The 20,300-nt window shown below is 41.3% G+C and overlaps 2 long non-coding RNA genes across 4 annotated transcripts in view; both read left to right on the forward strand.

The window, feature by feature from the left end:
* Positions 1-12,483, forward strand: part of LOC118156616 — a 37,349-nt gene extending 24,866 nt beyond the window's left edge. Inside the window, exons 1-3 of one of the 2 annotated variants that reach the window (XR_004746341.1) lie at positions 3,759-4,661; positions 10,371-10,476; positions 12,366-12,483. This is a non-coding gene — a long non-coding RNA (uncharacterized LOC118156616). Of the gene's footprint in view, positions 1-3,758; positions 4,662-10,370; positions 10,477-12,365 lie in introns of those variants that run through there. The other variant, XR_004746342.1, reaches the window with a different exon arrangement.
* A 1,563-nt stretch (positions 12,484-14,046) lies between these two features.
* The window catches only part of LOC118156615, a 37,822-nt gene continuing 31,568 nt past the window's right edge, over positions 14,047-20,300 (forward strand). The window contains exons 1-3 of one of the 2 annotated variants that reach the window (XR_004746339.1): positions 14,060-14,379; positions 14,469-14,707; positions 15,524-16,558. This is a non-coding gene — a long non-coding RNA (uncharacterized LOC118156615). Of the gene's footprint in view, positions 14,380-14,468; positions 14,708-15,523; positions 16,559-20,300 lie in introns of those variants that run through there. The other variant, XR_004746340.1, reaches the window with a different exon arrangement.

The following is a 20,300-nucleotide window of genomic DNA, read 5'->3' on the forward strand; positions in this document are numbered from 1 at the left end:
TAATGAAACAACACATTCATCCCATGAACAACATACCAAGTCACATCTAGATCTGTTTGTGGAGAACTGAAGAACTTGTCTGGAGACGGTGAGGTTGCTCAGAGGACATATTTGAGCTCTAAATCAGAAAGTATCTCAGTATTTACTGCCTAATATTGCTGAGAATTATCTGTGCTAGGAGCATGATGTAAATGCATGTAATGGGGGATAATCTCATTTTTTTTTTTTTTTTCTGAGCAGACATTCAGACTAGTGGTTTTTGTTTGTTTGTTTGTTTTTTGTTTTGTTTTTAAGCAGCTAAGAGAAGTGTGTTCATTTATGATGTATAGGAAACCATATTTGGTTTTACCTCTCTGGAAAAAAATTAAGTGTGTACAAATCAAAAAGACTGAAAAATACACAGTGGTTAATAGCACTGTTGGACCTTGAATGCGTGTCTGCAACAAAGGATCTGAGACTTCTGACTGAAAAAGGTCTTGAAAATGAGACCTCCTGGGATTTGATGATCCATTGAGCTCTCAGCTGCCTGGCAAGCAGTTTTTCACTTCACTGTATGCAGCTAATATCAACCTAATTCACCACTGTTTTACATAATTTTAGCAAAATGTATTATGAGATTTTTACATTCAGTTCAATATGAATTTGCTCATGTTTTGATGTGGGGCATGTCAGGTATTCATTTAGTTTAAGATTTACCCAAACCACTAGACTATGTTTATTAGTGACAAAATACGGTGATTGTATTTTATTTATTTATCTCCCTACAGAAAATATAATGACTAAATAATAATAAAAAAGAACTACATGCTTGAGATGTTTTCCTAGTTTTTGCTTCTGCAGAGGCTGAGAGAGCATAGAGGAGGAGCAGTGAGACACAAGGGAGGGGAAGGCTGTGGAGAGAAACTACATTTAACTCTGATTTGTGGGACTTACAGAACTGCCATAAAAGGAAAATTGTGCAAATTTCAAACATGAAGCCAAATTAATTTCAGGGGATGTTCAGCCAGCCTCTGTGAAGCCCCACCAGAAAGGGCTTTAGTGTAATATTATATAGCAGGAAAATGTGGAGTTTATTCTTCTAAAGAGAAAAACTTGAAAAGATCCTAACATTACACCATTACGTCCAGCTGTTACAAGAGTTAAAATCAAAAGGCTGTTTATAGACAAGTGTGCTGCACAGTGTGTGCGACCATGGCTGCCATTGCATGAGACTTGGGCCAGCAGCAGCTGTGCAGCGCATGCTGGAGCTGTGGTCACCAGGATGGAGCTGGTGCTTCCCATCAGCCTTCTCCTGCTGTGGTCCTCGGCAGCAGCCAAATCCTCATCTTGTTGGCATGCCCTCCCTCCCAAGCTCACTTGCTGACAGGTCACCCTAAATCCCAGCGAGGTCAGTCTATCCACCAGTGCCTTTCGGAGCGTGAAGGTGGTGTGTTGTGAGCTGAAGACTGAGGAAAGCATTTGGCTGATAACCTTTGCTGTGAACAGATACTTGGTTTGTCATCGTACTGTGTGTGCCCTGTTGAAAGCCTAGAATTTAGAGCTGTGTATTAGAAACCAGTGACACCACAGAGCCTGGCAAATGGCAGGCGTGGTGGAAAAAAACTGGTAACATGTTCTGTCAAAAAGCTGCAAAATGCAAAACATTTTGACCAGTGCTACTGACAGAAAAATGTATCTGTATTCCTATTGCAGTCTTGAAGACACTTACGTGGAGTTAAGTACAGAACCAGATCTCTGCTTTATATGGAGTGAATTGGGAAATCCCAGTACAAATCCCTGTACTCAGATCTTTCAGACTTTCTTGACTTTAAAGAACGCATGAAACCCTCTTAAAGTTCACAGAACTTTCCCGAAAGATTGTAAGTAACATATAGCTGCAAAGAACGACTGTAAAGTCAACCCTGTTGAATTGCCCACATGCCTGCTTCAGGCCCTGTAGTTTGCTTCATTTGTTCATGCTTTTGAATAAAAACTGCTGGTTGCAAAAAGTGTTATTATTAACCCCATTTCTCCCTGGTGTGATGTCTTCAATAACAAGTAACTTCTTGGCATATGACTGGAACAAATGTACATAATCTTTATCCATAAACTTTCAGTGTCTTTTTTTTTTTTTTTTTAAATGAAGTTTTCATTAAAATAGATAACAAAAGAAACCATCACCAGTGGAATAAGCAGGCTCTTCATCTAGTGCCAACAGAATTATTGCCAGGTCTTTTTATTGAAAAAGAATGAGATTCTTTGTGGAAATCCAAACAAGGTTGCTTCTTAGATGTAGGGCTGGCAAGTGGCAAATTAAAGAGTTCAAACCAAAACCCATTTGTATGACAACGAAGCTTGGAAGGATTCTGCATCTTCTTTTCCTCCCATTTCAGCTTTGTTATAATTCTCTCTTAGATACTCCAATTTAAATTCAATATGACTAGGGCTTTTTTAAATCATCCAGAATAAACAGAACAGTACAAGTCTTTTTTTTTTTTTTTTTTTTGGAACTCCAAAAAAATAATTTACTCATTCTATTAAAAATACCATCTTCATTTTGGGCTTTTTTTAGGCTCTGATATTCAAGAAGAGTTTTTATAAACCTTTCTCAAAAATCATCTTAGTTTAGCTTCTCAGGTAGTGTGGGATATATCCAGATCTAGTACAGATTCAGCTGCCAGAATTCAATAAATAAGACAACACTGTCTGAGAATAAATGTGGTGGATATCTGCAATCCTTCCAAATATATATATTTTATTTTAGATGAAGGGCAATCAAAATACGTAAAAATACTCACTGTATAATAATGCACTGAAGCTTACTTCTTCACCTTGCATAACTGTAATCTGCAGGATTGGATGTGGGTGTGGGCATTAAGATCTGGACATGAAATATTCATGGACAGACACCAACTGAAAAAGTAGGAAAGTTAATGTAAATGCCTTGAATAGTGATGAGTCCTGATCCCGCCTCCAAAACGAAATTCTTAGTGGACTGCACATGGGATGGGGTCTGCACGGACTCAGTTTTCAGCCAGTTTTCAGCCCCTTCCTCCTTCTGGGTTACTGCAGGATTCAGCAGACCCTGAGCACTAGAGGCCAAAGGTTTTCTGTGTAGATGGAGGAAATGCAATGCAATGCAAAAATGGGTGAAAAGTCTAACCAGATGAATACCACAAAAATTAGTGAAGAGGTCAAAGATCAGTGGCTGTTTTCCTGTGCAGCGCAGGTGTGCAGCCCAGCAAAGAGGGTAAAAACAGCAATTTTTTTCTGGCAAATACTGTTTCTTGCTAGGTTAATCAAACTTGTTAAGATGCTAGGAGCACTGAAGGGTTGTTTTAGCTTTACAGATACATAAAGAGAGTATAATCAGTTAAAGCTGCCGCTGTATTCAAATCAGGATGATTTCCTTCAACAGTTTATCAATGAATGGCATTATTCAATACGTGTAATTCTTCCGAGATTAAGAATCATTAGCTAATAAACTATGCCTTGGTGGATCTGCAACATCTGCAGTTTCCTGGTCACAGAAATGCATTTGTCACAGCGAGTAAAGAGAGGAAACAGGCAACCCGTCCCCAGATGAAAACCTTACGAACAGAGGGACCTCAGGGAGGAGGCTGCGGGGAGGGAGCCAGCTCTGCACAGTGTTTTATCCTTGCACAGGGAAAGGGTAGATGCTTAAAAGTAATCTGCCGAGATGCTGGGTTTTAAAAGACAGCCCCCAAACACAACACACTGCAATACTTGTGGATTTTCAAAGCGGATAGGAAGGCACCTTGAGAGCAGCGAGGGCAGCTCGCCCCTGCGAGCAGCTCGCCCCGCACTCACCAGCCGCGTCTATCTCGTCACAACGGGTTTAATTGTGCATTGACACCAGCAGGCAGCGAGACGACAGGCAGCCCCAAGGAAGAGATTTATCCCCTTGTGCAGGGCAGTTTGATAAGAGACGTCGGCTCTGCGCGGCCGCACAATGGCTTTTTTATTTGTTTGCTTAATACTGGGCTGTTTCAGAAGCGTGTGCAGCTGAACCGGCAGGAGATGCGAACAGAGCGCGCTCGTTTGGGAATTACGGGGGTGGCGATGAACAGGAAAACAGCCCCTGTCTTCTTCACAGGGAAGTCAGCTGATAAACTGATCTGAAGGCAGCGTATCTTCCTTCCTGTAAAACGCAATAACAGGCAGATCTTGTGACCTCGGTGGCCCTCTGCCGCGTTGATTCCTGGCTGGGGAGGGGAAGGGGGAAGCTTTCCTTGGCAAGCATCGCACGGGCCCTGCATGAATCACACGGCCACGCCGACAGCACCAGCCAACAAAGCCGGCGCAGTGGGCCGCACCGCCCTCGGAGCAGGCCCCTGTGCGGGGAGATAAGCTGCAGCAGCCCTTTCATCACACATCCGCTGTGGCCTTCCCGTCGCAGCCACCGGGCCCAGAGGACGGGCAAAAAGGGAGAGCCAGGGCCTGTGGTGTCCTTGCCTGGTCTGGGCTTTCCTCGTGGCCCTGGGCAGAGGGCACGGATCAGCATGCCATTTGTGCCATCCTGCTGTGCGTGCTCCTTTTGCCCCAGCTGTTCTCCCTCCCTGCCTTGGCAGCATGCGACAGAGTAAACATCATAAAGAACATAAAAAGGAGTTTTCCTGAGTTTTCCCTCAAGTTCCCCGGCAACGGAAAGCTTTAGCAGGGTGAGGTTGTGTTCTTTTTTTTTTTTTTTTTTTTTTTTTTTCCCTTGAGAAAACATTTCTCCTGCCCTTCTTCCTCCTCAAATAACGCAGGCGAAATGTCAGGCCTTGTGCTTGAGGGCAGTGCTCAGGGGTCCCACCAGGAAACTCTGGCTGCAAGAGTTAATGCCTCAGTTCTCTCGCCTGCTTTCCATCACACTCTGCCTGCAACACTTCTCCTCCCCTTGAGTTAACCTTGCTTTCTCGTACCCAGATTGTTAAGGCTGACCCCTGCCACACAGAACTGATGGCAGCGAGCAGACATCAGGCCAGGCTTTCCTCCTGCGTTGCACCTCAGAGAACCCTTTGTATACATTCTATGTGAGTGTAAAACATGGCTGTCTTGGATTTTCTGGTATTTACACTGTTACGTCTAAAAAAAAAAAAACACATACCATCCTCTAAAAGATTTGAGCAGGCTTCCACCTAATCCTCTCAGCATTTACTGCTGTTAAAATTTGTGCTGGTGGAGAACCAAGAGCCTAGGGCAGGGCCCAGCCTTATGAGGTGCTTCATGGAAAATGACAGTCCTGACTCAGGCTGCTGCCAGCCAAAAAGCATCAGGAGTGACAAACAAGTCAGGACGGGGTGCAAGTAGGATGCACACCCTCAGTATGGTGTGCAGATGTATCCTAGTCTCTCTGAGGTTTCACAATATATTACCCTTCTGGTTATGATGGGGCAAACTGAGACAGAGCATTGAAGTGTCTGAGTTATTTTCCAATGGAGGAATGTGTCTGAGGTGATAAGAATTCAGAAGAGATCCTGAGGTCTCTAATAAGACCATGTGTCAAGGATTCCCAAACCCAGATCTTCAAATCTTGGTAAGACTGTCCATGGCTTGGCACAGAGCTGAAAGCTACCACTGCAGCGATGGTATTGGTTGCTACCACCAGTAGAGGTATTTGGTACTCACGGTTTGTAAATTAAATTGTGTATTAAATAGAAAGGACAAAATATTTGATCACAACCAGCCACTGATATGTCCTCCTCAGGTGTCCAGCTGGAGAGGTTTAAACTGTTTTCCCTGCAATAGAGGTGAGCACACAAGATGCAAGTAACATCCCTCTACCATCCATTCTGAGTCATGGTGCCCATCATTGGCATTCAGTACTGAGAAGCATTGCCACAAGTCAGAAACACCAACTTGTGAGGGCAAAATTCATCTGAGGTACCAGATGCAAGTCACATTTTCTGACCAGCCAGTGGTCAGTGTTCAACCTGCATGTGCTATTCATAACTAGGAACCTTGGAAATGATCCCAGATCTGCGTTATAACTTTAAATGGCGAAATGAATATGTTGCTATTGGGTAGCACATTCACTAAGCAGTGGAAATTCAGGTTCAAAATCCTGTCTCCTAAAATGGGCTCACTTAAAAGAGAAAAAAGATGGATGTTTTCCCATTATGGAAGTTTTGCCACTTTCACCCTTCTTCTTGTCTATCTGGAAGGGTGAAAGATTCCCATGTAGCCTCTCCAGGGCATTTCTCAGGAGAAAGCCATCCTCTCCTCCTTCTGTGATGCAGTTTAACTAATGCAAACACAGCATTAGCATGTCTGACCCCAGTAAATCTTTGCTGAGTTCAAGGCTTATTTTGGCAGAACTCAGTGTGGATCTGTTACATGGACTCTGAAAATCACCCAATTTATCTGGTGTGGGTCGAATGAATGGCAGGAGACATGCTAACAGCTAAACTGTCATGGACTGCCTGATCCTATACTGTGGCTTCTCATTGCCCAAATGAACACATCACAGCTGTTGAAAAACATGTGCAGAAAGTCACCCAGACTTTGGTTAAAGATAAAATTAACCTTCCAACGCAAGATATTCTGTAGTGCAAATTTACCTTGGCTCTGAAAACATCCACATTGTTTCATCTTTGAACATATAGCAAATTTCTTCTGAGATTACATTACTTTGCAGGGTGAGGTGGAGGGTAGGTATGTGATGACTCATTAAGTTTATGCTGAATGCATTTCTAGTTTGAAACAATAGAACACAAAAGGTAAAAATGCCTAAGAAGAAGAAAACCCTTTTATTAGTATTAAAACCCCCGCGGGGGGGGGGGGGGCCCCCCCCGCGCGAGGGGGAAGGAGGGAAAAGGGAGGAAGTCTTTTCCCTGCCCTCTTATTACTGCATAGTTGGGAAGGTTGAAGCCTGAATCTTTAACCCCCATAAAATTTCCATGTGAAAGAGATGAATTCATTTAAGACAGCTCCATCTTCCTACATGTTTCTTCAGCTGTAATAAAATTACTAACATATCCCAGTGATCTGCCTTAGGTTCCCCCACATCAAGTATTTTGTACTTTAGAGCCAAAAGAGAACAAGACTGCACATTTATATCAGCCAGTTGTAAGGGCTGCTATTTTAATTCCTGTTCCTTTGCTCTGACCATGGAGGGATGATCATGCACATGTGTTCAGGGAGAAGCCTAAGTGAACCAGTGGGCGATTATCTGTAAAGTGTGTCATTTCTCAGGACAGTTTGCACATACACAGGTGGAAGAAAACTTTGGTTTTACCTAGTGGCTCCCAGTCAGGTCCATTGGGAATGGGCTGACATGCATGAACTGAGTGATGTGTGAGAGTGCATGCCATTTCAGCATAACCAACATCCTCAGCTGTAAATTATGCACCTCCTTTTCCCGAACCTTTATTCAGGGTGCCTTTGCTCTGTGAGAAGGAGTGCCTTTTGGTGTTCATCTTTCAGGATCCAGCTCTAGGGGTCTGCCTTGGCTGCACAGCCCTGAGATAGCAGTTTGGTATGAATAACAGCTCTCCAGCCTCAGGAGAGAGGAGTGTATGTGTGGACCTTATTTGTCTTTTTCACTTCCCCTGAAAGAGAGTGACTTGCTTCTCAAGCAATTATATCATGTTGCATGTTTGTGGCCATGCTTCTCTTCCCAAAACATACCCTCTCTCTTGACTGTGGATCATTAGACACTCCAGACATCCTATACAGCCTCTGTACCGTAACACTCATGAGGTCTCTCATCAAGCACACATGCAAATTATCCATGACAGTCCTGGCCAAACTCCTGACAAAGGTTCTGAAACAATGACACACTCACTTTTTATCCCTTGTAAAATCAGTCAGACTTACAATTTAAACAAGTAAGTGGCTGAAAGGAGAGATTTTCCTAGACTGGTGGGGTCCTGGGAAGAGGAGCTGAGGAGGGCCTTTTTGCTTGTTTTTTTTTTATTACGGAAATAAAGTGGGTTTCATGGAATTCCATGATAAATCATCAAATGCAGAGAAGTATTTTTAAATAGCCTGTAAAAAACTGGCAGTCTCTTTACCCTCCTGGCTGTATTTAGCATCCTATATTCTCCCTTTCTGATTTTGCCAAGGTGACAAGCCATTGCTAGAATGTGTTAAAATCAGTTACAGGAATACATGAGGTGACTGATGTAATTGAGCATGATGCTTAGGCCTGGGAAATTCAAAACAAACAAACAAACAAACAACAACACACAGTTTGCTGAAAAGCATGGCTAACAGGGCCACAGATTAAAAAGCAGCTGGTAAACCTACAAGGACAGTTACATTAAAACCTCTCTAATTTGCACAGCATTAACTGGCAGTCTGCGTAAGTTACACATCGTGCTCCCCACGCAGTCCTGAAAGGTTCCGCTGGATTCTCAGCATTGCAAGCAGGGTTTCCTTGGTACAGGTTTTTTGCACTTTAAGTGCTTTACAGAATTAATATAATTTTGCACATAAATGATCAAAATGTGTTCTGTGATTCGTTACCTTTTCCTGTGTTTGCTCTTTTATGTCTCACTTTGCAAAAATATGCAGTTTGCCAGGGTTTTCCCACTCATTGGTACAAATTAAATGAAGCTTGGCTGTAGACATTCATTGATTTTAAGTCAGAACTGCCAACACAAGACATTTAAATATATTGAGCCAGGCCCCCATTTTGTGCAAGTGACTGAAAAGTAACCTTCTCCCCCTTCTTTTCATGTGCCTTTTGGATTTGGAAACTTCACCCAGCACTCGGGTCACATTTTCAAGCCTCTTTTCACAACAATGTGATGCTTTTGCAAAAAAAAAAAAAAAAAAAAAAAAAAAAAAACAGAGAGGGAGAGAGAGACAAATGTCACTCCAAGACGTGTTAGCAGGAATGCTGGGTATAAGACAAGAGAGATAATTATTCTGCTCTACTTGGCACTGGTACAACCTCGACTGAAGTAGTGTGTCCAGTTTTGGGTGCTGCATTTTAAGATAACTGCAGACAAGCTGAAAAGAGAGCTAGCGAGCTGCATCAAAATGATAAGAGGTTTAGAAAACATGAACCTCTGAGAAAGGTTAAGAGAACTAGGACTGTTTAGTCTAGGAAGTAGAGACAAAAAGAAGATGATAACACTTCTGCAAATGCATAAAAATTGTTTTAAGAAGGCAGAAATCAATTTTCCCTTCTCTGCAGAGGGCAGGACACAAAGTAATTGGCTAATTCACCACTTAGATTTAGATTAAGTCTTAGCAAAAAATCTGATTACAAACACAGTGTAGCATTGAAACAGGCTTTTCAGAAACAAGATCTCCTTTACAGGAGGTTTTTAAGCACAGATGAGGCAAACATCTGGCATGCATCATGCAGGCTGTGTGCAGCCCTGCTCCCCTGCCCTGTGGGAATAACCTGCCAATGTGTCTTCCAGTTCCCCATTTCTGGAATTTGGTGGTTCTAAGAGTGAAGGCAAAGAGCAGACATTTAACAAGAAACAGAATAAAGTAAGTTGGGCCTGTAACACAGCTCTTTGCCTCCAGGCCTTGACTTTGCATGTAAAATATTTGGTACTATGAGAATCATGGCAAAATATCACAAGTCTGTAATATTCTGGAAAGCATGTGGTGACCCTTCGCTTGGCCCTCATACATAGCACAGGCTAAAGAATGTTTCTCCTTGGGCGTCTCATTGAACCCCATAATTTCTGATTGATCTAAACACACATATTATACAGATGTCCAATCTAGTTCTAAAAAGCCTTTGTTTCTTTCTCTAGTGAAAAAAGATTCCACTACATTGCTTTCTGTGCTGCTCCAAAGGCTAATTATCTTCATTGCCAGAACTCTACAGCTTATTCATTGCCAGAAACCTACAGTTTATTCCTATGTATCCAACTTCATCTGGCCCCTACTCAATCTCATTAAAGTTGTTTCTGCCAGCATATGTTATTTATATTTATAGACTTAGAGAAGGTTGGTTTACCACCACATGGCCTTCTGATCAATAAGCTGAATAAACCTCTTGTAGCTCATCACAGTAAAACATTTTCCATTTCTACAAAGACTCCTGTATTTCATATCTACCACCAGCCTTGAATAAACACAGATGCATAAAGCCAAGCAACAAGCAACATAGGTTGGTGTGTGGCATATTACTATATGAAGAGACCACTTACACCTGTAGATACTGTGACCATGAAATGGAGTGCATAAGCAAAATATGCAATATAGATAATTTTTTTACTGTAACGCTCTCTATCACATAAATGGTCTCTCCCTCTCCTTCTCTTTGTTTCAGACATGCACACATACATATCCATTTGTTCTGGTTTCAAGTAATGGTATGAATTAGAGTTTTCCCCTAGTATTTTATATCAAACCAACTCAAACGCAAATGTGAATGTTTGCTTATACCCATAATTAAGTGGTCCATTTTCCAGACTTGTTGACTGTTCTTTGCTCCTGTGAAGGGATCAAGAACTGCGGACATTTGGGATTGCTGGAAGTCAGACTGACCAACTAAATTTCTCAGTGCTGATTAGAAAGGTAAATGTGAAACAGAATATATTGAAGTTCTCTGTGTATGTATTTCAGGAAATTTGCAGGAAAATACAGCAGTGCTAACCAGTCTGTTTCACTCAGAAGCTGTGTTTCTCTTGTAGATTCAATATCCAACCTAAAAGCTTTCCTTCATGTTCTTGTCAACACATCTTAGCCCAGAAGAACCCCTTTAATAAGGATCATGAGGCACTTTAGTCTTTGCTGATTAAGACCCTGGACAGAAGGTGAGGTTACTAACTAGGGCTAATGCTGAAAGTAATTTTCCTGCTGACATTTGTCAGTTGTCTAGGAAATGAAATAAGACCACCACAGCATCTTAGAGGGTCTGGTAAGATGCTATTAGAAAATTGTGCCTTTCAATATCTAGGATCAGCTCTTGCCAGATTTGAGCTAATTATCTGGAGACAGAGTTGAGCAAACACTTTGTTTGGAAAGTGTTTTGTCAGGTTGTTTTTTTTTTGAGTGTGGTCCTCAGTTCCTCATCTAAATTGACCAGTTCTTGAACTGCAAATTATTTGCAAACATGTTAAATAAAATCAGATATATTGTTGGATGTACTAATAAGATTGTAAGTTCCTTCTGCAATTGGGGCACAACAACCTCATGAAATACTACAGGCTGGGGGAAGAGTGGCTGGAAAGCTGCCCAGCAGAAAGGGACCTGGGGGTATTGGTCAACAGCCAGCTGAATATGAGCCAGCAGTGTGCCCAGGTGGCCAAGAAGGCCAACAGCATTCTGGCTTGGATCAGAAATAGTGTGGCCAGCAGCACTAGAGAATTGATTGTCCCCCTGTACTTGGCTCTTGAATGCTGTTCTCAGTTTTGGGCCCCTCACTACAAGAAGGGCATTGAGGTGCTGGAGCATGTCCAAAGAAGGGCAATGAAGCTGGTGAGGGGACCAGAAAAAAAAAAAAATTATAAGGAGTGGCTGAGGGAGCTTGGGTTGTTTAGCCTGGGGAAATGGAGGCTCAAGGGAGAACTTATCATCCTCTACAATTATCTTAAAGGAGGGTATAGTGAGGTAGGGATCGGTTTCTTTTCCCAAGCACCAACTGATAAGACAAGAGGTAATGGCCTTAAATCACACCAGGGGATGTTTAGACTGGTTATTAGGAAATAATTCTTCACTGAAAGGTCATGAGATATTGGAACAGGTGGCCCAGGGAAGTAGTTAAGGGAAGTAGTTGAGACCATCTCCCTGGAGGTCTTCACAAACAGGTAGATGTGGTGCTTAGTGACATGTTTTAATGTTGGACTTGGCAGTACTAGGCTAAAGGTTGGACCAGGTGGTCTTAGAAGTCTTTTCCAACCTAAATAATTCTATGATTCTGTGATTCTCTTTGTTGAAAAAATATAACTTTAAAACATACCCTGCTGATACAAACACATAGGACAGTGTGCTCAGATTTGGCTTTTCTCTGTAAATATCTGTAGATCTAGCCTAAGCATCCTTTGTTCCAGGGAACGTTTCCTTGAGTCAATGAATTCATTCAAACATTTGCAGGAAGCGAATGTGAATGAAATGGAGCTAAAGGAATGAGAATTCACTTCAGAAATGTTAAGGAATGTATCCGAGAGCTATTAAAACCAATGGGAACCTTTTCATCTAAAGATATAAGTTATTTCCAAAACTTCTACAAAACACATGAAAACCTTCTGCTGAGCCTCCACTCACTTTCACAAAACAAAGTGCTAAACCGTTGACTTCACTCTCAACACCAGGTCCAAGTATTGGGTATCAGTCATTAAGTGCTGGTTACACAGAAAATTGGGGCATGTCTCAAATTGTCAAGTCTGCTTGTGCAAACTCAATATTTATATTAATTGAGGTGAGAAGTGATTCACAGTCAGACAACTGCTGTTTCCTTTGTTCAGATCTGATTGGCAGAGCTGGATTATGCTGTGCAGTAACTGTCAAGACAAGACAGAACAAGTATCAGCCCTTCAACTTTAAACTGTTTGTTGAGATCTTTCATGACATAAACTTGTTTCATGCTGGTATAGGTGACTTCTTTTTTTTTAATTAAATAGGAACATTGAAATGTTTTATTAAAAAGAAAAAGAAAAAAACAAAAACTAATTTAACAATGCTAATGGAAGTATGCCTTTCCTAGATCCACATTTCCCTAAAGTTAAACTGCTTGAAACCACAGACTGAGATTGGCTTAATTTCTCTATAATATATTGTCTGCAACTACCATGCACAAAAGACAATAATTTTTAGGTGAAATCAGTAACACATGAGGGTCTGGATTATGCACTTGTACCATACATTGTTGGCAGAAACAATAAACACCTATATCCAGGCTAGTCAAGTATGAGTCACAAAGCAGAAAGACCGGTAATAACTTACAGCGTGTTCTTAGAAATTACTATAAAAGGATAGGGATGGCATGAGGAAAAATTGAGCCTGAAGCCTTTTCTCTATTTAATCTCATTTGAATGAGCCTGGAATCAATGGAATTCAGTCCAAAGGACATGGTGTGCCATGTCAGGTGGTGATTACAACCTTGGTGCTCTGCATATTGCTTGTACATTTTGAACAAGTATGCCAAGAAACTTCAAGTTGCAGTATACCTAACAATCTCTTCCTTCAAGATAAGCATTCATAAGACAGCTCCAACGACAACCACTAATTCCAAAAGACTCACAGAGCATCCATTTCTTACCTACTTTTTCAGACATTATTGATATAATAAGTGTTTTAAAAGTGAAAGTGAATTCCAAAATGTGTAGGATAAGAGGGGCATGTCCAAGAAGTCAGTGTTTTTTCAACTGTCTAGCCCTGCCCCACTTTTATTATTATTATTATTATTATTATTATTTTTTGTCTTTGCTTTTCCCTGAGTAGCAAGGCTGATATCATATCCAGCCTGGGACCTCCACAAAAGACTTCAGAACTCAGAGACTTCAGAGGACAGAGAAGAGAGGGGATTACAATAAAAGACATGTTCAGGAGCAATGATCATAATTTGTAAAAGGAAGAAAAAAGACAAATCTGAGAGTGCTGGTAATAGCCTAGGTATCTCACTCAACCATAGATTAGGTGTCTGTCCACTCAACAGGCTTAGTTTTAATTTTACTCTTCTGTTTCACATTACAGATGGTAGAAGGATGACGCTGGGTGTTATTCTATCTAAGACGTTTAGTTCATCCTCTGCCTAAAACCACAGTCTTCATGTTTCTCAAAGGTTTCTAGCGTTTCTAGTTTCTGCTTTACATCATATGGTTTTCTGCATCTGATGAAATTTTAAGTAAACTCTTGAAACTTAAATCAAGAGGAGAAAGCTCTTAGGCTCATATAATGTGGCACCTAGTAAGAAGTGACTTAAGTCATTGGGAAAATAAATTGAAAAAGAAGCAAAAATAGAGGAAAGCAAATCATGATTCATGGTTTCTCTCCTAGATATCACTGGAAATAACACTAACTAAAAAACTCCAACAAATTCCTGGTTCCTTTAATTAGAACAAAAATAAAAATTCCAATTCACTGAAAAGTTGCTTTACTCTGAAACCACCATTTAAAAACATTTGCAAAATGAATGGCTGCTGCTAGAGGGATCACCCAAAGCAAAAACATGGATCCTGTAATCCACCACTAGCTCTGTTCATGGGCATATAGAGGGTGGGGCTGGTCCAGCAGATGGAAAAAAAAAAAAAAAAAAGCCTGAAAGCTTGAAGCTTGTTTGTTTGTGTTTCTAAGGGAACCTCCACTCATGTGTGTCATCATGTACTCTTGCACAGGGGCTTTAAGAATTTGTGCCTTGAGGCTAAAGGATGAATACTGTTGTTTTAAGTTGTAGATAGGAGAGGGATGATGTAGTTAAGTGCATAATGGTCAGTGCATGCAATATTCCTTTCCTTTATTTCCTAGTACTCTTACTACCAGGTGAGAGCTCTCAGGATGTTTTTGTGTGTAGGTTATTTCTGAGATGCTATATTAATAATGTTTGCTTTCTGATTTTCTTTTCCTTTAAGATGAGGAGAAAGACATATGCAAACTTGAAAAGAAAATTGCAAGCTCACCTGGAAACTAATTGCCTTTAGAGTGTTTGTGCTCTGATAAAGAAGTCTTTACAGGCTCTCTCGTATTTTGAACAGAAAGACAGGCCTATTCAGGAGAGAATCAGAGAAGATCAACATACCCAGTAACTTGCAAAACAAGCCAAATGCTCAAGCACCCTGTGTTCCCAAAGCACACATCAGCTTCCATGCTTGTAAGTCAAGTAATCTTCTTGCTTCTCCTACTTGGGGTAATTAATCATTTCTGCTTTGTTGAAGTCTCAGTCTTTATCAAAGTAACATATCCCATATGTTACTCTGATTGATCTTCCTAATACATTTAGCAGTCTTCAACTGCTTGGATATTGTTGTCCAGCTCCACAGACTTACTGTAACACAATACTCTGGGCTTCTGTGAGCCAAGCCAATTTATTTTATTATTATTATTATTATTTACAAAGGCTTTCCTTTTGTACTTAGAAGATTCCCATTGACTTCTAGTTAACGTGCTAGGAGCAAAGGCTGAATGAGTGTGGAATAAGGAGTGCAAACATTGATTGGTACAAAATTAAAAAACAAAGACTAGTGGTCATTTACAAGAGGTTAAACATGCATGTTGCACTCAGAAAGACTACTTTCAATTTATATTTCTCTAACAAATTGCTTTTGCAACTGGAGAAAAGCACAAAATTAAGGTTGCGCTCTGTTGTTGCTGGTGCCATACTGCATGGCAAGCAAAGCTTTTGAAAATGTTTATGAAGGAGCTCTAACACCCTGGCACAATGTGCTGCATATAAAGGTTATGGCTGGCTTCTCTCTGATAGGCACCAGCCCTGAGTGTGCAGACCCTTCCTCCCCAGAGTTCAGGGGCTCTCTCCCCAGTGCTAAACAGACATGCACAGGGTGGGGTGGGCATTGCAAATGTCCCAGCACCGTTGTTCCAACCTTATTTGAAATACCCTCTGCATGACCATGGAGCTGTAAAAATGATTGCACATGACTCAGAGATGTTTTCATGTTCTTTCTATAAGGTGAAATGCTATTGAATTCCAGAGGAGTCTTTACCTGCTCTGCTCTTTGGAAGAAAAAGAATAATGCTTTTTTTTGTTCCCTGTGAAATTTTTCAGGGACGAAGGGAGCTGTTGAAGGCAACGTGGCACTCATGTAGCTTTTTGTCTCTGCTAATGTCAACTATGTATTCACTATAATCAGCCAGTGTGAAGGTCTCTCTGATGTGTATCAGAGAGACAGCTTACTCCACACCGCTCTGTCCCACAGGCTTCCAAATGACTTTCCTAGTAATCGTATTTGAAAGGACAACCATTTTTGCCTTGGATTAGTCTAAAAGCCTTTCCCTCATTAACCCATTTTTCCTCCCATGCCTGAGGCAGCCCAAGATGAAAAGGTACTGGATGTTTTCAATTATTTGTTTGCTCAGTACTTTATACACCACCTTCCTTGAAAGAATGGGGATGTCCCCAGCTCTGATACATTAAGCCCTTTGGTCCCTTTCCTCCCTTAATCTGGCGGTTATCAGCATTGTTAATTTTAATGCAGCCTGCTGTGTTGCAGCTCTGCCTGCATTGCATCAGATGTGCAAGTGGTTTTAAATGAAAATGAGCAAATCACTGCAGAGCTTCCCCAAGTGTGTGGAGAAGGAGTTGTATAACTGATTAAAAAAAAAAAAAAAGAGAGAGAGAGAGAGAGAGAAACACAGAGAGAGAGACTGCTAGCAAGAAGGAAAAAATAAACCCAGGGCAAGGAGGAAGTGCTCAGAAGGCAGGAGAAAATAGTGATTTAGTCATTGTGCATGAAGAGATTTTAAGAAAAACTCAGCAGAAAAACAGCACTCGGGAACAGAGAGGCAGTGGGTTCATGCCATGCACCAGGACTCATGTTAACACAGAGTGTCAGTATTAAGAAAGGAGGAGGGTAATGGGAGAACAATGAGGCCACACCTGGAGAAAAAATTGATAAACTGGAAAAAAACAAAGGCAGTGAAGAAGAGGAGCCGCTGAGAAATGGGAAAAAAGAAGTAAAATGACAAAGGAATAAATATGTGAAAAGGAAGAGAAAGGAAAAGAGATTAAAAGGAGGATTTCTAAATTGGTGGATTTTATTTCAGATTTAATTTCTTCAACATCTATTACAAGGTTGTATTCCACATTGAAATTTAACACACAACTGCTGCTTTGAACTGCCAAGCTTGGGAAAGATAACCTAAAATATGTAGATGAGATTCTCTGTCTTGTCCACTAACAAGCATAAACATCAGTCGTGGATCAAAGCAAACCAGTAAATGACTCAAAGTTTGGACTGTTGGGCTTGGTTTGCTCCCAGCAAAGGGAACATGGCTGATACAGAAAATATTTCCTCCTGGAGTGACTCTGTGGAAAGACTAAGTGCCAGGCACATACCAGGAGCACGGGATAGTGCAAGGGTTGCAATGTGCATTCTCAGTGCAGTCCCAAACAGTAGTCTCTGGATAAGTGCAAAGCCTGAGTCATGCTGTGAGCACTGTTTGAATAATTGACCAAACAGCCTGAAAAGGGATACCCTTTCCTTCAGAAGAAGGGATCTTTTTCTTAATTTAAGTATATATATATGAAAACTAATTAATATGCTGTTGTAAAGGTAAGTGTAAAGGTACAGATGTTTAAGTGAACTGTGAGGTTTCCTCTTGTACACCATGTTAATTGGAAGTTACATGGGTTATCTGGAGGACCAAGTTCAGCAAAATGCAGCTACAGTGTTAGAGCTGACCACCTTTGGACAAGACCATGGGCTAAATGCATTCCTTATGACCAACCTGTAGGCTTTAGTGGGTCAGCATGGAATGATCAACACTCCGGTGAGGTCTAATGAGCCACACAGAAAGGAAGGGCAAAGTGGGGTGTACGGGTATTCCTATGGGAAGTCTGCAACCTTTGTCAGTCCTGGTTTTGTACCCGGGCTGTGTAGTTCAGAGATGAAAGCAACATCTGTTGCTCATGAAAGACTCAGGTTGTGACATTAGTCACAACAAAGTAAGAAGCCTTGCACTGATTTTGGCAAAAATGCACTTTAAGGGAGTAGAGTATCTTTTATTGCTTTTCTAAATGTGAAGAAAGCTTTGTGGCTGTGTTTCTTTTAAAGGAAAATCACCTTGCCATTGAAAGAAAATATAGTCATATTACCATAACTATATTGATAATGTTTCCTGATTTATATGTTCTGTACATTAAACTCTTAAGCAAATTTACTGTCTACCCTGATATTTTTTATTATTATTTTTTTTTAATGAAGTGAAATCAATACAAAAATGTGATATTTTTAGATTATTTTCTGTTGACAGTATTCCCTGTAAACATTAACTCATTATTTATCTATCCCAAGGAATGGTATGCATTGGAAGACAATCGCCTTGCAGAGGAATGTGACCTTGGCTAGTCTATAACAGCTAAAAAATGCCATCCCTCTGACGTTATATTGTTTTGATGGAAGGGAAAATTAGCTAACTTATTTGGAATAGTTGCAAAGAAATCTTCAACTTCTTAAAAAATGAGTTCAGCTAACTTTTTGCCTCTCTCTTTGGGAATGCTATTAGTTTGTGGTTTCACAGTGTCTTTTACCTAAAAGTTTTTCTCAGACCATTAAGGAAACATTAATTAAGGTTACAACGTTCTGAGGAGGGGGGAGGCAAAATTTACTAACTTCACTTTGAAAAGTGGCAGAATGATATTTAAGGGACTTAATGTAGCTGCGTGCAGCGAGTGCCAGATCTGCAAGAAATAAAATCTATAGATCCTTAACTTTATTCCACTGAGTAAACCACCATCTTGTGCTCAAGCAACATACTCTGAATGTTGAAAAGGCTACAGAAGTGCCTCTCTTGTACTACTAACATCGTACAGGCCTACTACATTCCCTTACCTCCAACATAAAACCCTTGCTGGCAGGTTTTCAGCATCTATTCCCACAGCTGAGAATGCTGCAAATTCTCTGTACCTCCAGACAGTAGGACTTTCCAACTGATAATTTTCTGATGCAGAGAGCTGGGCCATGGGTGTGTGTTACCCAGCCCTGTCCCTGTCTCTGGTGTTAGACCCATGTTGCAGCCCTGTTCCTGGCTGAACTCTCTAGAAGACTCTGGACCTGATTTGTCTTGTTGCTGCATGCAGGGCTGTGGATGGAAGCTGTGACCAGCACTGGGCTCTGGCCATGGGTTCAGGCACTATGGGACTGGTGCTGAGGGCACGGCCAGCTCTGAGTCACTATCAGCTCCTCACTCGTCTCTCCTCCTGCAGCAGATTAGTAAATGAAGATTATGTTCCTGTCCTGACATTCTGTCCATGGCCTTTCTGCAACAGAGGATATATTCTCCCAGAGCATGGTGTCCCAAAAGATGTCTGTGCCAGTCTATCAGATACCTGTTCTGGGACACCTGTTTGAGCACTGGGGAACAAACAGCCACTGGGATGTGTGAGTACACTTAGCTGTGAAACCAGCCTCTACAGGGACATGGTGCATCCCCAAAGTTACACATGGGTCTGAGGAAAATGTTACCATCACGGCTACATGCACATTTTACTTTTGGTAGTTGGGACATCTAAGGCAAAGCACACTGCATAACTTACTCTTGTATATTGTTTTTGGAATATCTGGCCATTTAGTTTGCCATAAAGAATCTATGTCAGTTCCACTCTCAGAGTTCTCAGAAAGCAGACATTAATATCACTCGCTCTGAAATCAGCAGAGGCACCTCTTTTAAGACATTAGCTGTTGGTACATGGGTTTTGGGTCCAGAGCCATGGCAAAAGCTATTGGCACCAAGGCTGAGCTTTTCTTCCTGAAAGAACAGAAGCTGCTGGACATCCAGTTTTGGAAACCACACTAGGATAATTAGGGTTGAAAGGTGAATATAGGGCAATATTTTAGTTGGACTAGAAGGGCATTTCTGAAAAAAAAAAAATAAATATCCCAATTATTCCCACTTGCCTTATTTAAGTTGATATTAAAGGGCTCTCTCACAGCCCCTTAACTGGGTTTGCTTCAGGTAAAACCAAACTGATGGATGAACCCCCAGTTCTTGGAGCCTGACTGGAGCTGGTCTGTGGTCTGAAATATGAATGAGGTGGACACCAGGTTTCAGCACAAACTGCTTGCCCCTTCTGTATCTATTCCCAGAGATCTGCAGCCCATGCTGCTGATGATATAGGCTTGGGAACCTAACAGCCAGCTCCTAATTTGGAACCACAAGCCGGGGTATGCCTGCCTGTGTGATGTCAGCTCAGCCATCACACCCTCATTCCCACTGCCACAGAGCACTAACCATTCCTTCTTTCCAGATATGCATGTCTTAGGAGAATTGCATGATCTTTTTCTGTAGTCTTTGGGAAGTAAACAGATATAGTGGAAGGTGTCTCTGCCCATGGCAGGGTGGGTTGGAATCAGATGATCTTTAGCATCCCTTCCAACCCAAAGCATTCTAGGACTCTATTATGACCATCAACCTGTCACATTTGGTATTTAAGCATAGAAAAAGATACCTCCTCCTTCTGCTACTTTTTCTAGTACTTGCACATGAAGTAACCACACCTTTTCCTCACTAGAACTCACTTCCTCACTGTGTCACTCCTGTGGTTTCCTTATACTTGTATATTGCTGCCTGAAATCATGCTATCTTGGGCGAGGAGACTTATTTGTTAGTGGCTTATAAAAAGCCTGAACCATTCTTTCAGTAGCTCTCTGAAAGTTAAGTCATATTCCTGCAACTTTCCATTATTCATTGTGTATTCCACACATAAGGCTATTTCTCTGTCTCGTCCT

This window comes from Oxyura jamaicensis, chromosome Z (genome assembly GCF_011077185.1).
Source record: "Oxyura jamaicensis isolate SHBP4307 breed ruddy duck chromosome Z, BPBGC_Ojam_1.0, whole genome shotgun sequence".
NCBI lineage: Eukaryota > Metazoa > Chordata > Aves > Anseriformes > Anatidae > Oxyura > Oxyura jamaicensis.